Source organism: Somniosus microcephalus, chromosome 2, assembly GCF_052327205.1.
Source record: "Somniosus microcephalus isolate GS21.2 chromosome 2, FLI_Smic_1.0, whole genome shotgun sequence".
In the NCBI taxonomy this organism is placed as follows: domain Eukaryota; kingdom Metazoa; phylum Chordata; class Chondrichthyes; order Squaliformes; family Somniosidae; genus Somniosus; species Somniosus microcephalus.
The window spans coordinates 288,594,637-288,611,750 of record NC_140988.1 but is presented as its reverse complement, the minus strand read 5'-3'; the positions used below and the strand labels follow the sequence as shown (position 1 = coordinate 288,611,750).

The 17,114-nt window shown below is 43.3% G+C and overlaps 1 protein-coding gene and 1 long non-coding RNA gene across 5 annotated transcripts in view; both read left to right on the top strand.

The window, feature by feature from the left end:
- Positions 1-17,114, top strand: part of setbp1 (SET binding protein 1) — a 375,242-nt gene that overhangs the window by 168,693 nt on the left and 189,435 nt on the right. The gene's annotated exons all lie outside the window — the stretch shown is intronic.
- Positions 2,291-15,822, top strand: LOC147123448 (uncharacterized). The gene is made up of 3 exons (XR_015074528.1): positions 2,291-5,467; positions 13,618-13,727; positions 15,736-15,822. It is a non-coding gene; the product is annotated as an uncharacterized LOC147123448 (long non-coding RNA).

The following is a 17,114-nucleotide window of genomic DNA, read 5'->3' as shown; positions in this document are numbered from 1 at the left end:
AGTTAAGTGCACAGGAAAGCCAGTGGAGTTTGGCGAGGACAGGGATGATGGGTGAGCAGGATGTAATTGGACCAGGTTGCTCGCAGTAGAGCTATAGTTGAGTTGAAGTTTGTGTCTGGTAGAGCGCAAAACAATAGCAAGGAGGGCATTGTAGAAGTTGGGTCTTGAGGTATAGATAAAGGTTTCAGTGGTGGGGGTGCTGAGGTAGGGGTGGAAGCAGAAGGAAGTGGTAAGTTAAACCTGAAAACACCATTGAGATTGCTTTTGAGCTGCAACTTTTACCTCCATCTAATGCTGTATAACTATGATGATCTGTGTGTGTATTATGAAAACTTGCTGGTTAGTCTAACAATATATCTAAACTATATTGTAAATTTTATTCCGAATAAGTGCTGGTATTCTCGAGGAGAGATGAAAAAGGATACAGCCATACTAAATAATAAATAGCTAAACGCTGAGAGATTTCCGTATATAACATGAAGAACAAGCTAAGTAACCGAGTAGCTATAGATAGTATTTCAAGTACACTCTAGCCCCCTCAGGGAACCACTCAGTTATACTTGACTTTGTGTAGTGAAACTCTTCTTTCGCATTCCCTTTGGGAGTAGTACTTGAAACCTGATGCAGCCTCATAGTATCATGTAGAAGATACTTAATACCAGCATTTAAAGTTTGACTGCAATTTGGATCTGGTGTATAACTAGTGTGCAGGAGTCACCCTCACCTCTTTTATTTGTAAAGTGGTTTTGTCTCCAGTAACCTAATGACTGGTTATAGTCTGGAACAATCTGCTTACTTTTCTTGTATTTTATCATATATATAATCAATATTATTGCATTAAGCCATTAAAAAATAGCATTTAAAATGTTTGTTAGTACTTCTTTGGCCCAACAGTAGTTGATCTTTACTCACAAGGTTAGCACTTTTAGTTCATTAGTCTCACCATTTCCCCTCTTCTTCCCCTCCCCCCTACCCTCACCCCCCTCCTCATTTGGAGTGTGGTTCCAGGAACACAGGGGCCCTCTGGATGCCTCACCCAGATGCCATTCTTCATTAGCAAGCCTTGAAGGTGAATGCCAGCAATCCAGTTTGCAGTGGGGGAAGGGGAGGGGTGGGGTGGTCACAGCCAAGCCAGTAGGGGTGGCTGGATAATAATCAGAGCATAAACCAAATCACTTTAATTTTCCAGACAAGTTTGTTTCCTCTGATGCAAATTTGATCAAATAAAAATGAGCACATTAAAATGGTAAAGACAAATAATCATGATGAATGTACAACGGAGGTTTACACCTACCTGTGCCACCTTCGAGGCTATGGTGGTGTTTGGCATTGGTCCTGGCATCGATACAGGTGGTGATCAGCACACGTGAGGTCGCAAGTGCTCATTTGTTAAGCTGATTTGAATGTCTCGCTAAGAACTTGGAGCTCTTCAATACAATTATGCAAACTTGTTCCCTGCAAATAAAGCATAAAAAAAACATTTCTAATGATTATATGTACCAATATCAGTGAAAACATGACTGCTTCACTAGCACAATCTGGTGTTGTATAGAGTTTGGTTTTCTACAGTACAACAGTGACTACACTTCAAAAGTACATCAGTGGCTGTAAAGCGCTTTGGGACGTCCTAAGGTCATGAAATGCACCATATAAATGCAAGGTCTTTTCTTTCATTGGCTGTAAAGTGCTTTGGGACATCCTGAAATCGTCAAAGGCATTATATAAATGCAAGTTTGTTCTTTCTTTACATGTTTGTGTTTGTTGTCCAAGCACATTCACTGTATAAGCCAAGGCATTAGTTTGTGTGAGGAATATTGGTAGCATTTAAAGGGATCTAGAGAAATTATGCAGTTGCTCTAAGAATGGTAAGTGGATTTAATATGGATGAATATAAAGTAATGCATATTTATACTTGAAATGTGAAACATGTACACAATGAGTATTAAAAAGGCTGATTAAATTGTCAGACTGCTTGTCTGACACCCAGTACTGGATGAGCAGAAATTTCCTCCAACTAAATATTGGGAAGACCGAAGCCATTGTCTTTGGTTCCTGACACAAACTCCATTCCCTAGCCACCGACTCCATCCCTCTCCCTGGTAACAGTCTGCAGCTGAACCACACTATTCGCAACCTTGGTGTCCTATTTGACCCAGAGATTAGCTTCTGACCACATATCTGCGCCATCACTAAGACCGCCTATTTCCACCTCCGTAACATCGCCCGACTCCGCTTCTGCCTCAGCTCATCTGCTGCTGAAACCCTCATCCATACCTTTGTTACCTCTAGACTTGACTATTCCAATGCACTCCTGGCTGGCCTCCCACGTTCCACTTGAGGTCATCCAAGACTCTGCTTCCCGTGTCCTAACTCACATCAAGTCCCGTTTGCCCATCACCCCTGTATTCGCTGACCTACATTGGCGCCCAGTTAATCAACGCCTCGATTTAAAAATTTTCATCCTTGTTTTCAAATCCCTCCATGGTTTTGCCCCTCCCTATTTTGTAATCTCCTCTAGCCCTACAATCCTCTTAGATATCTGCACTCCACCAATTCTAGCCTCTTGAGCATCCTCAATTTTAATTGCTACACCATTGCTGGCCATGCCTTCAGCTGTCAAATGTAAGAAGTCACACAACACCAGGTTATAGTCCAACAGCTTTATTTGAAATCACAAGCTTTCGGAGCGCAGCTCCTCCTTCAGGTGAAGTGGAGAAATGCATAAAGACACAGCTTATATAGTCAGAGAATCATGTCAGATGTTTACAGGTAACCTTTCCAACTGCCATTTATCGCACCTCGGCAGAGAGATAATCACAGCTGTCAAGGCTGTACACTCTGGAATTCCCTCCATAAACCTCTCCACCTCTCTTTCCTCCTTTAAGACGCTCCTTAAACCCTACCTCTTTGTCATCTGCCCTAATAGCTACTTATGTGGCTCGGTGTCAAATTTTATTTTATAACGCTCCTGTGAAGCGCCTTGGAATGTTTTACAATGTTAATGGTGCTATATAAACACGTTGTTGTATCCAGTCAATGCATAACTCTATCAACAAGACTAATCAAAAATATGCATTGTAAAGATATTTGATTGCAAGTTGGAACCTGTCATTCTAACCTGCAGAATCGTTGATAGGGCCACATTTGCATGTTGTGTGCAATTTTGGGTGTCCAAAATTCAAAAGGATGTAGATCACTCTAAGAAGAACAACCAGTTGGACTCTGGAATTTATAATTTTAAGTTACAAGAAGAGCTTCACAGAGTTGAACTGGTTTTCATTGCAGAAATGAAAGTTATAAAGAGGCACACGGAAAAAGTAGCATAATGTAGGCTATCACATATACATACAGGGCCTTAAACTCATTGAAGAAATAACCAGAAACTAATAGGAACACCGTATAGTTGGTATTGTGGAAGGATGAAATCAAGTGAGCTGAAGGACTTTCTTCATCCAAACCTACTTTGTGATCTGTTTAACTAAGATAGCAATTTCAGGACGAGAAGGCCTGAGTACAAAATTAATAAGCTTCAAGCAAAACAACAGAGCTGGAATTTCTTTTAAAGATAATTGAAGATAATGTGGACCAGACACACTAAAAGCAGTTAACGCTATGACAATTATACCTTTTAAATAGGACCACAGAAATATCTTCTGCGAAATGTGACTGGTCAGGATTAAATACTGTAGATTGTTTGTAGAGGTCTTGGAATTTTCAGGAATCATTGGGGTAGGGATGGAATTCATAGAGAAATTTGTCCAAATTGAAGTGGATTATACATGATAAATTGGAAAAATCTGGCTTAGTGGGCAAAATGGCCTTTTCTTGTTCTGTATTTCATGTTATGCCTAACTTGAAGAACACAGTGCGGCACTCATTTGTCCAACTATTCCTTTCTTTATGTGAGTCAAAAGGAGCTTCTTTGTGCTTTAGAAGATAGCCAGAGTTTGATGATAGAATTTATCTATCAAGGGTTGTTCAAAATGAAAAGTTCCTTCTTAAAGAATGCTTACAATAAGTGTTCATATTCGTTATACATCTAAAAACTCCCTTTCAGTGAGATCATTGCTTCTATTCACTGAGTAAATAAGGGTTGCCAGCTTTCTGATGGGTCATAAGGCACCTTGTCTCTCAGTCTGAGTCAGAGTAGTCTAATGGGATGATCATTATACTGTGATTTATAATTTTCCATGAACAAAACCTTCTGAGCTTCTAAAGATGTCGCACGTTCCCACTGGGCCACACTCTGGAAATTCCAATCAGATTTTAGAAGGATTTAGTTTTGGTACTTAGTGGAAGGTTAGCGAGGTCCTATCATGAGCTGCTTTGAGTGCAGTCCAAAAGAGAACACTAATTCATTGGCAATTACATGCTTTTGATATACTTGTAAGATGAATCCAATGATCTTGAAGCAAGGTATAGGACAAGGAAGTGTTAACAACTATTGGGCATAGTCTCAATAGAGTTGATGCCAAGTGCACGTGGAAGTCTAATGAGAAGGCAACAATATGATTTTAACTTCCAGTTAGTAAGAATGCATGCTGACTTAACCTGTGTGTGTTTGTGTAAGACACACTTTGAAAGAGAAATTTAATATTGGCCATTAATTTCTACAGCAGCGAATATATCCTTTGACTGAATTCACATACAGTAATAGGCGCAGAATGTGTTATAAGGTTGGAAGTGAGTTTATGCTATATGGGATATCTAGCTTTTGTAGATCAACAAAAACGCATGTGGTCTTGTTTTCTTCATAGAAACCTGATAGCTAGGAAAGAACAGCTGGTCCTAGTTAGAGCAGATTGTACAATCTTCTGACATGTATAGCAGTATTCGCATTTCTGCCACCAGATTAGTTGTAGGTTCTTCGCTAGCTCTATGCCGTATTGCTCCTCACCCAACTCTTCCAGTTAGACATGGTTCAACAATGTTATCTGAAATCTACAAACTTACTAGCAATTTTTCATGAATTATTTTCAAATTTATACAGATTATGACATACAATTGTTACAAGGGTATTTATTTAAAGTAACGAGCTAACTTTATGTTGTGAAAAATAAATATTTTATTTAAAAGAACGTGCATTTATATAATGCCTTCCACTTCCTAAGGACGTCCCAAAGTGCTTCACAAACAATATTTTCTTCCTAACCTTCTCACTCTCTTTGTGGATTATTGAGAGTTCGCAACAAAAAGTTGCACTTCACTCTCTTCACTAAACCCAGTTATTCAAAATCTGATTAGTCTTTTCCAATTAAAAAGCACTATCATAAACAGCTTAAGTATCCATCCATAGTGTCATTTTCATGTTTGAATATAAATCAGAAATTTAACGCATCATGTTGCTACTCTACTGATAATCTTTGTTAACTATTGTGTGTTTGCGGAGTGCTTTTACTGAAGTTTTATTCTCTTACAGCAGCATTAGTCATTGCTGCCCATTTGGATGGCGCATCAAATATTCAAGGTATTTAATATATTGCAGGCTGTTTTGATAGATATTTTTGGCAGCATGTCAGTGAAACTCTTTAATTATTACACTTATGGCTGTGTGGTACATTGGATTTTTACCATCAAAAGTGAGCCTGGCTTGCATTGTGGTTGAAGAAATGTGTTATTTAACATTCAACGCATAGGTAGCTTTGTTGACATTTCTGCCTTTATAAAGAAGAAAGAGTACCTTGAAAAACCACATAGGCTTGTTGAAGTTGATGGTAATATTGTTCCTGTAGAATTTGAAGATGCCCTTGTGCTGCCTAATGAGTAATGTATGTACAGACGTTGTAATGTTCAAGTATGTGTAAATTAATGCAGGTTTGTGTCCAGGGACTTCTATTCCTTTACATTGCTGGGAAAGGTGTGTTGATGGATGAGTGAGGGGCACTACTGAAACTGAGGTGGTGCCTCAAGGGCTCAAAAGATGGAAAAATTTTTGAAGGATTATAGGATTAAGTAACAGAAAGGTGATTCAGTTTGGCAGTAAAACAAGTGGGCCAAGATGTAAGTAAGTTGAAGCTCTCCAGTAAATGTACTATATACAATAGCTTTTGCTTTAATTAGGCGAACAGATTGAAACATTTTGCAGGATTAGGTAGACAGATGCATAAAACACATTTATATCAAATACTAGACTCAGCCTGACATTTTTTGTTAAATTTCCCACCTTGATCCTGAAGGAGCTGCCTCATGCTGTTTCACAGGTGCCTGTTACACTCGGGTACTTCCCCCAAGTGGCTGTTCTTCAGGTGTGAGCCTAGACAGTGAATGTTGCTAAACTATTTGACTGTGAGGAGCAGCGCTACCAAACCTGAGCTCATCCTGACCCAATCACCTTACCAGCACATTTTCCAGCAGGAATGACAAAATAGCGTCTCAGGGGAATGCCAGCCAGTTGTAGCTCTCCTAGTTGCAATGCTGAGATCAGCTAACTCTGCACCGGTTGAACTGGGCATCGGTTGAACTGGTCTGAGTGGTGCATTATAACATCTGGCAGAGAATTTACCTACTAGGCAATCTGGGGAGATTCTCCTTACATAGAAGATAGGAGCAGGAGTAGGCCATTCAGCCCCTCGAGCCTGCTCCGCCATTCAATGCGATCATGGCTGATCATCCAAATTCAGTACCCTGTCCCTGCTTTCTCCCCATATCCCTTGATCCCCTTAGCCTTAAGAAATATATCTAACTCCTTCTTGAATATATTTAATGAATTGGCGTCAACTGTCTTCTGTGGTAGACAATTCCAAAGGTTCACCACTCTGGGTGAAGAAATTCCTCCTCATCTCAGTCCTCAATGGCTTAGCCCTTATCCTTAGACTGTGACCCCTGGTTCTGGACTCCCCGACCATCGGGAACAGCCTTCCTGCATCTAGTCTGTCTAGTTCTGTTAGAATTTTATAAGTTTCAATGAGATCCCCTGTCATTCTTCTAATCTCTAGCGAATACAAGCCTAATCGACCCAAACTCTCATACGTCATTCCTGCCATCCAGGTATCAGTCTGGTGAATCTTCACTGCACTCCCTCCATGGGAAGAACATCCTTCCTCAGATAAGATGACCAAAACTGCACACAATACTGAAGGTGTGGTCTCACCAAAGGCCCTGTACAACTGCAGCAAGACATCCTTGCTCCTGTACTCGAATCCTCTCGCTATGAAGGCCAGCATACCATTTGCCTTCTTAACCGCCTGCTGCACCTGCATGCTTACCTTCAGCGACTGGTGCACAAGGACACCCAAGTCTCGTTGCACTTCCCCTTTTCCCAATCTATTGCCGTTCAGATAATAATCTGTCTTCCTGTTTTTGCCACCGAAGTGGATAACCTCGCATTTATCCACATTATACTGCATCTGCCATGCATCTGCCCAATCGCCCAACCGGTCCAAATCGTACTGGAGTTTCTCTGCATCCTCCTCACAGCACACATGCCCATCCAGCTTTGTGTCGTCTAAAACTTGGAGATATTACATCTAGTTCCCTCGTCTAGATCATTAATATATATTGTGAATAACTGGGGTCCTAGCACCGATCCCTGCAGTACGCCACTAGTCACTGCCTTCCACTTGGAAAGAGACCCGTTTATTCCAACTCTTTGCTTCCTGCCTGCCAACCAGTTTTCTATCCAAGTCAGTACCTTACCCCCAATCCCATGTGCTTTAACTTCGCACGCTAGTCTCTTATGCGGGACCTTATCGAAAGCCTCCTGAAAGTCCAAATACACTACATCCACTGGTTCTCCCTTATCTATTCTACCAGTTACATCCTCAAAAAATTCCAGTAGATTAGGCAAGCATGATTTACCTTTTGTAAATCCATGTTGACTTTGTCCGATCCTGTCACTGTTTTCCAAGTGCTCTGCTATTACATCTTTTATAATGGACTCTAGCATTTTCCCCACTACTGATGTCAGGCTTACCGGTGTATAATTCCCCATTTTTTTCTCTACCACCTTTTTTTAAATAGTGGGGTTACATTAGCTACCCTCCAATCCATGGGAACTGTTCCAGAGCCTATAGAATTTTGGAAGATGACCAGCAATGCATCTACTATTTCTAGGGCCACTTCCTTAAGTACCCTAGGATATAGATTATCAGGCCCTGGGGATTTATCGGCCTTCAATCCCATCAATTTCCCTAACACCATTTGCCTACAAATACTGATTTCATTCAGTTCCTCCCTCTCATTAGACCCTATGTTCCCCGACATCTCTGGGAGTTTATTTGTGTCCTCCTTTGTGAAGACAGAACCAAAGTATGTATTTAATTGGTCTGCCATGTCTTTATTCCCCATTATAAATTCCCCTGATTCTGACTGCAAGGGACCTATGCTTGACTTTACCAATCTTTTTCTCTTCACATGTCTATAGAAGCTTTTACAGTCAGTTTTTATGTTCCCTGCAAGCTTACTCTCATACTCTATTTTCCCCCTCTTAATTAATCCCTTTGTCCTCCTTTGCTGAATCCTAAACTGCTCCCAATCCTCAGGTTTGCTGCTTTTTCTGGCCAATTTATATGTCCTCTCCTTGGATCTTATGCTATCCCTAATTTCCCTTGTTAGCCAATGTTGAGTCACCTTTTTAATTTTATTTTTATGCCAAACAGGGATTAACAAATTCTGTAGGTCATCCATACGATCTTTAAATGTTTGCCATTGCCTATTCACCGCCAACCCTTTACGTAACATTCCCCAATCCATCCTAGCCAACTCGCGCCTCATACCATCATAGTTTCCTTTATTTAAATTCAGTACCCAAGTCTCTGAATCAACTACTTCACTCTCCATCTTAATGAAGAATTCTATCATATTATGATCGCTCCTCCCCAAGGGGTCTCGCACAACAAGATTGCTAATTAATCCTTTCTCATTACATAATACCCAGTCTAAGATGGCCTGATCTCTAGTTGGTTCCTCGACACATTGGTCCAGGAAACCATCCCGTAAACACTCCAGGAATTCCTCCTCCACAGTATTGTTACTAATTTGATTAGCCCAATCTATATGTAGATTAAAGTCACCCATGATAACTGCTGTGCCCTTATTGCACGCATCTCTAATTTCCCGTTTAATGCCATCCACAACCTCAGCATTACTGTTTGGGGGCCTGTATATAACTCCCACTAACATTTTCTGCCCCTTGTTATTTCTCAGCTCTACCCATACAGATTCCACATCATCAGAGCTAATATCCTTCCTTACTATTGTATTAATCTCCTCTTTAACCAGCAATGCTACTGCACCGCCTTTTCCTTTTTGCCTGTCCTTCCTGATTATTGAATACCCCTGGATGTTGAATTCCCAGCCTTGGTCACCCTGGAGCCATGTCTCCGTAATCCCAATTATATCATATCCGTTTACATCTATTTGCGCAGCTAATTCATCCACCTTATTACGAATGCTCCTCGCATTAAGATACAAAACCTTCAGGCTTGTTTTTTTTTTTAACACTGTTAGACCTTTTAGAATTAATGTTTACTGCAGCCATGTTTGATTTACACCCTTGATTTCTCTGACTTGCACTTTTGCTTTTCTCCTTCCTGTCTTTTGCTTCTATCCTTGCTTCCCTTTCCTCTGTCTCCCTGCACAGGTTCCCAACCCCCTGCCATTTTAGTTTAAACCCTCCCCAACAGCACTAGCAAACACTTCCTCTATGACATCGGTCCCGGTCCTGCCCAGGTGCAAACTGTCCAGTTTGTACTGGTCCCACCTCCCCCAGAACCGGTTCCAATGTCCCAGGAATTTGAATCCCTCCCCCTTGCACCATTCCTCTAGCCACGTATTCTTCTGAAATATCCTTCTATTTCTACTCTGACTAGCACGTGGCACTGGTAGCAATCCTAAGATTACTACCTTTTGAGGTCCTATTTTTTAATTTACCTCCTAACTCCCTATATTCAGCTTTTAGGACCTTATCCTGTTTTTTTACCTATATCGTTGGAACCTGTATGCACCACGACAACTGGCTGTTCACCCTCCCCCTCCAGAATGCCCTGCAGGCGCTCCGAAACATCCGTGACCCTTGCACCAGGGAGGCAACATACCATCCTGGAGTCTCGTTTGCAGCCGCAGAAACACCTATCTATTCCCCTTACAATGGAATCCCCCATCACTACAGCTCTCCTGCTCTTTTTCCTCCTGTCCCGTGCAGCAGAACCATCCGTGGTGCCAGGAAATTGGTTGCTGCTGCCTTCCCCCGATAAGCCATCATCCCCAACAATATCCAAAGCGGTATATCTGTTTGAGAGGGGGATGGCCACAGGGGACCCCTGCTTTTAAATACAAGATACGAGATGCCCGATACGAGACTCCCGAAACAAGCGCTCTACTCAAAGCTCCGGCACAGCAAGAGAGCCCCAGGTGGGCAGAGGAAATGTTTCAAGGACGCCCTCAAAGCCTCCTTGAAAAAGTGTAACACCCTCACCGACACCTGGGAATCCCTGGCCCAAGACCGCACAAAGTGGAGGAGAAGCATCCGTGAAGGCGCCGAACACCTTGAGTCTCTTCGCCGGGAGCAATCAGAAGCCGAGCGCACATCAACCCAAGCACCCCACCCACCCGTCCCTTCAACCACCGTCTGCCCCACCTGTGACAGAGACTGTAGGTCCCGCATTGGACTCATCAGTCACCTGAGAACTCATTTTTAATGTGGAAGCAAGTCATCCTCGGTTCCGAGGGAGTGCCTAAGAGAAGAAGAAGAAGAGGTGCATTATAACGTGGCAAAGAATTTACCTACTAGACAATCTGAGGAGATTCTCCTTGGCTTTTAAACCAAAATAACTTATTTTAAAGCTTCTGAGAAATAATTTTCTTTTAGATTATTTTACAGCAGTGGTAGTCTAAAATGAAGAGTTTACAGCAACAGTGCCAGTGTACTTGTTTGTCTACCACAAATCACACTTCAATTTAAGACTTTGGACCATATTTTCCTCTCCATTCATTTTAACAAAAATATGGAAGTGAGCAAACTGATTTAGAAAGCGGCAATGGACTATTTGGCTGCTTGAGCCCTGGCTCTGAATCATGCTCCCATCTTAAAATGGGTTAAGAAGAAGCATTTTTTTTAACTTGTCAAGTCCTTGTTACAGGCCAATCAAGTGTAACGCATGGAATTATGTGGAGGGGAGATCATTTAAAATTTAACTCCAGGTCAGATCTTGGTGTTAGTCATCTTAAGGAAGGTCAAGGTTTCAAAGCATTGCTATGCCGCTGACTAATGTGAATAGTACTGCAGAGTTTTCTGTCCACTGCATGGGTATGGCGACCATTGTTTGGTATCTGACGGTGAAGTTCAGACTTCCGTACTGCTGGCATCTCTAACCTATTAATATAATAACAAGGGGCTTGATATGGAGCAAAATGGCCTCAGTGCCCTCCCACAAAGGAGAGACATCAGTCATGATGGCTGTCACCAAAAGGACAAGGACTTGCAATGGAACACTTCTTATTACATATCCAATGCTACAAATCACATAAGAACATAAGAAATAGGAGCAGGAGTAGGCCATTTGGCCCTTCGAGCCTGCTCCGCCATTCAATAAGATCATGGCTGATCTTCTACCTCATCTCCACTTTCCTACACTATCCCCATATACCTTGATTCCCTTAATATTCAAAAATCGATCGATCTCTGTCTTGAATATACTCAACAACTGAGCATCTACAGCCATCTGGGGTAGAGAATTCCAAATATTCACCACCCTCTCAGTGAAGAAATTTCTTCTCATCCCAGTCCTAAATGGCCGACCCCTTATTCTGAGACTGTGACCCCTGGTTCTAGACTCCCCAGCCAGGGGAAACAACCTCTCAAATCTACCCTGTCAAGCCCTGTAAGAATTTTTTATGTTTCAATGAGATCACCTCTCATTCTTCTAAACTCTAGAGAATATAGGCCTCGTCTACTCAATCTCTCCTCATAGGACAATTCCCCATCCCAGGAATCAGTCTGATGAACCTTCGTTGCACTCCCTCTATGGCAAGTATATCCTTCCTTAGGTAAGGAGACCAAAACTGTACACAATACTCCAAGTGTGGTCTCACCAGGGCCCTATATAATTGCAGTGAGACGTCTTTACTCTTATACTCAAACCCTCTTGTAATAAAGGCCAACATACCATTTGCTTTCCTAATTGTTTGCTGTACCTGCATGTTAACTTTTACAGGTCAACAACAACAACAACTTGCATTTATATAGCACCTTTAATGTAGAAAACCTCCCGAGGCATTTTACAGGAGCATAGTCAGACAAAAAGTGCCACCAAGCCAAAGGAGATAATGAGGACATGACCAATAGCTTGATCAAAGTGGTAGATTTTAAGGAGAGTCTTAAAGGAGGAGAGGGAGGCGCAGAGATGGAGAGGTTCAGGGAGGGAGTTCCAGAGCTTAGGGTCAAGACAGCTGAAGGCACGGCCGCCAATGGTGGGGCGAAGGGAGTGGGGGATGCACAAAAGGTCAGAATTGGGCGAACGCAGTAATTGGAAAAGTTGTGGGGCTGGAAGAGGTTACAGAGACAGGGAGGGCCGAGGCCATGGAGGGATTTGAAAACTAGAATGAGAATTTTAAAATCGAGGCCATGGGGGACCAAAGGGAACCAATGTAGGTCAGCGAGCACAGGGGTGATGGGTGAATGGGACTTGGTGCGAGTTAGGGTATGGGTTTTGGATGAACTCAAGTTCATGGAGAATGGAAGATGGAAGGCTGGCCAGGATAGCGTTGGAATAGCCGAAGCTGGAGGTAACAGAAGTGCGTAAGTGTGTGATTTCCCCATCCCTTCCTTTGTTCTGTTCCATTTTTTTTTTAACAGCTTGAAAAAGGGTCCACAGCAGAAATGTTAATGTACCTGTTCACTCAATAAGATGCTGAGTGTTTCCGGCATTTCCTGCCCTTTGTTTCAGATTTCCAGTATTTTCTGTCTTTTGTTCAGTCACGGAGATCAGCTGAGACAGTGGCACCAACATCCACGTCACAAAAGAATGTCACAAATTCCAGCAATGGCAAAAGGGTTGTGTAAAGGGTAATAAACCTCTGGCCATCCTCAGCCAGCTCCCAATATTACCAACCAAGCTAGGTCGGTTGGTAGCACTGTCAGCTCTGTCGGAAAAATTGTGGATTCAAACTCTACTCTCGGCGGCCAGAGCAGTACTGAGGGAGTGCTGCATTGTCAGAGGTGCTGTCCTCCAATGAAACGTCAAGCCGAGCTCATTCTTGCCTGTTCCTCTGGTTCAGGTGGATGGCAAAGATCCCAGGGCACCATTTCATAGAATCCTACAGCACAGAAGGAGGCCATTCAGCCCATCGTGCCTGTGCCGGTTCTTTGAAAGAGCTATCCAATTAGTCACTGCCAACTGTTATACCTAAAGAGGTACTGAAAATTTACACTGTAATTAGGGCACGGCAGATCAGTACAGAATCCTCTTACTGACAATCTATGACATGTGCATTGATCAAGAAACTGATGGGGGAAAAATCTTACTTTTTTTTCTCCAGCACTAGTCCCCACATACGCATCAGATGTGATTCTTCTGGCGTAACATTCGGTATTGGATCCACTTATCTTTATTTCTGGACTAAAGCTCAACTTGAATATGTGTAACAATAAACACATGTATCTTTACATCCAAATAATAGGATCTCTTATGTTACTAAGAAAACTCTTACAGTTCTCTGGTGAAGGCTGCCTATGTTCAAGCTGCTTGCTTAGGACGAATGTTTCTGAGGACTACAGATGATCAGTTGAAGTAAGTCAGTAAACTAGGGCAGTTCATATTTTCTGACAACTATAACTGAAACATTGAATGTACACAGTTACTTTGCTGAAAACATCTTCATTCACTTGAAATAAGCTTTAGTACCACTAGTTTTCTGTGAGTTTTAAAGGACAATCCCATGATTTATATCAATCCTATCACAGTTTACCTTCCAAGATGTTTACGTGGATGTGCAAAGTGCAAATTATCGTCTCTAGAGACTGGAATTTATCTTCTAAATTCCTAGTAAATACCATTTTCCAGAAAACACAAGGGTTCAGCGTCTTCTCGGGTAGATGAAGTAGGAAGTTTGATTCCATCAGGAAACTTACCAGTAATTAACAGTAAAAATGTGGAGAAAAATCTGATAGAACTGCTATTTGTTTTATTTATTTTGCTAAGAACAGCAAATGCTCCATTAGATTTGCTTTTGGACAGATGAGTTGGCCACAAATGCTTTCTGGAGATAGGATCCCAAGCAGCTGAGAGCATTCAAGAAAGATGCTCTTCCTGCTGCACCTGTGGCTTGTGGAATTGATGTTGCCTCTGTTGTTGCCATGTGATCTATGACAGACTGCAGTGCAATCAAACAACCATTTTTCCAACCAAGCTATACCACCTTCCACTGCCATGTGTATCGAAGCATGTGACTGGCCAACATGGGCAACGTGTTGTAATACCTTCTGTTAGAAAGTGGGCATACTAAATTCTGTAGGGACAGTCAGCATGCCAGACTTTTGCAGTACAACCTGCCAGCTACCAACAACTCAACCACCACCACCCCTTTATCAATAGTGTTTCAATGTGTGCTTCATCATTCATATGACTATGTAATTATCCTGAAGTGACTATATCTCTTCTGGTGCTTAATATAAGTTTGCCTGGGGACTTGCACTCTGGGGCTGCGATTTCGCCTTCCTGGGCGGCTTCAAGGCGGGAGAGGTCGGTGGCGGGGGGCGACCCCGCTGCTGCGTGGATCCCGTCGATAAATCGAATCTTGCCCTAATGGACCATGTTAGGCCCGCCCTGCGCATTTCACGGCCCTATTAAAGGGTGCGGGTCTGGTGACATCACCAGATGACGCGAGTATTGCCGGTTTATTTAAAGGGGCCATGGCCCCAGTTACTTTCAGTTGCAAATTGATAGCATTCAGTGCTGTCAGTGTTTGAGTCTCTGCACTATGAGCTTGCAGCGGCAACGAGCAGCACCTCGCTTCACAGATGGGTCCCTCCATCATCTTGTGGAGGGAGTGAGAGCACGTAGGGAGGTTCTCTGTCCTGCGGACGGCAGGAAGAGGCCTCCCCAGCAGACAAAGGCAGCGTGGCTGCAGATATCGCAGGAGGTTACTGATGTAAGAAAACTACTAGGCACTTGGTCTGAGTATTAAACAAGGCTTTAATCAACTGTTTTTCAACATGGAGATCTAGTTGTGTCCTTCACTAGTTCCTGTTAAAGAATATCCTGAGCAAGCTGGGCCCATGCCCGAGTATTTATACTCTCCCTGGACAGCACCACCAGCAGGCCGCCCAGTATCATTTCATAAGTCATTTCCACATGAATGACAAGATTCATGTCAGTTACGGTGCTGTCAGTGGTGGTTCACACCTGGGTACAGTGCCACAAGAGGTTCAATGATCCAGTAAGATCAGGAAAAGTGAGTATTAAGCCACAATGACCTTGGTGCTGCTGTGCGTCTCATCACACTCGCACCACTCTACATTGCCACCCCTACTCCTGCACAATGCTACACAGCCCAACATCCCTTGTACCTTCATCCATCCCTCTAACTCTATCTACATTATCAGGTCGCCATCTTACTATGCAGCCCTCACACTGAGCCTCATCGTTATGCAATGACAGCAACTAACAACACAACAGGAGGCAACTTGGTATTGCCAACCCACTCCATCAAATTGTCAGTGTAAAGCTCTATGCCATTCCATTCATTACACTCATACCATCACTCTCACTGAACCTTCTCTTCTTTCCCTCCTTGCAGGAAAAGATAGCCTACAATAAGAGGGAGAGGGAGAGAACGGGAGGAGGGCCTCCACAAACCATGTCATATCTGACAAGTGCAGAGGAGGCAGCAGTGGAGATTGCTGGAGTGGTGGACGTTCCAGAGGATGACTGCCAAAGGTGCCTAAGCAGGCGCAGCACAGAGATGAGGAGGCTGCCTCTACCTCTGCTGAAGCCATATGAATAGCATGACGTAGAAGCACCCGGAAAAGAAAGATCCCACACAAATAGTCACAAGGGTAGTCACTCGGGTGTGTCTTTCTTTATCAATGTCATGTTAGTATTCTATGAAGTGCTGTTAAATAAATCATCTAATTGTCACACTTGTAGGTCGTTGGCAAATTTGTGTGATGCAATGGAAGTGGCAGAGTGAAGGGTCAGGGCTCATTTCACACCCAGCAACGGTGGTGAGAGTCAAAACAAGGGACGAATCATTGTTTGACGGCTGCAATGGTGTTGGTGTTGGGTGATGCAAGCCTGCGTACACGGCTGGCAGCCACATGTATGAGCTGCATGAAGTTATTGAAATCTGCCATTGATAAGGCTATCCCTGGTGTGACGGACAGCAACGTGCTCGTGTACTGGTCGCAATGCGACCGCCGGCTCATCCAGGTGTTCCTCATCCTCGTAACCAACCTCACGGTGAGCTTCCTCGTCCTCATCCTCCTCGTCCTCCGATGTGGCTCTGCGCTCAGCGGCGTCTTCCTCATCCAGTACTAATCCTCGCTGCTGCGATATGTTGTGCAGGGGCAGCAGACGATGACTATTCGCGAGACCCTAGCTGATGTATACTGAAGGGCTCCGGCAGATCTGTCGAGGCATCTGAAGCACATTTTGAGCAAGCCTATTGTCTGCTCGATGGCACTTCTCGTGCAGATGTAGCTTTGATTATAACGTCCCTCAGGCTCATTTGTTGGCCTCCTCAAAGGGGCCATGAGCCATGTCTTCAGGGGATAGCCCTTGTCTCAAAGCAACCAGCGGCCAAGACTATTTGGCGGTGCAAAGAGCTGAGGGATGGTGGAATGGCGCAGGATGTACGAGTCATGGCAGCAAGGAACTTGGTGCACACATGGATGATAATCTTCCTATGGTTGCAGACCAGCTGAACGTTGAGGGAGTGGAAGCCCTTGCGGTTAACAAATGCTACTGGGTTGTGATGGGGTGCCCTGATGGCTACATGTGTGCAGTCGATGACTCCCTGCACCCGTGGGAAGCCAGCTAGAGCGGCAAAGCCAAGCACACGTTCATTGACAGTGGCTTCATCAGTGGCAAAATGAATATAATTTGCGGACTTGTTAAAGAGGGCATCAGTTACCAGTGCAATGCATCTGTGTGTGGCCGACTGTGAGATGCCGCAAA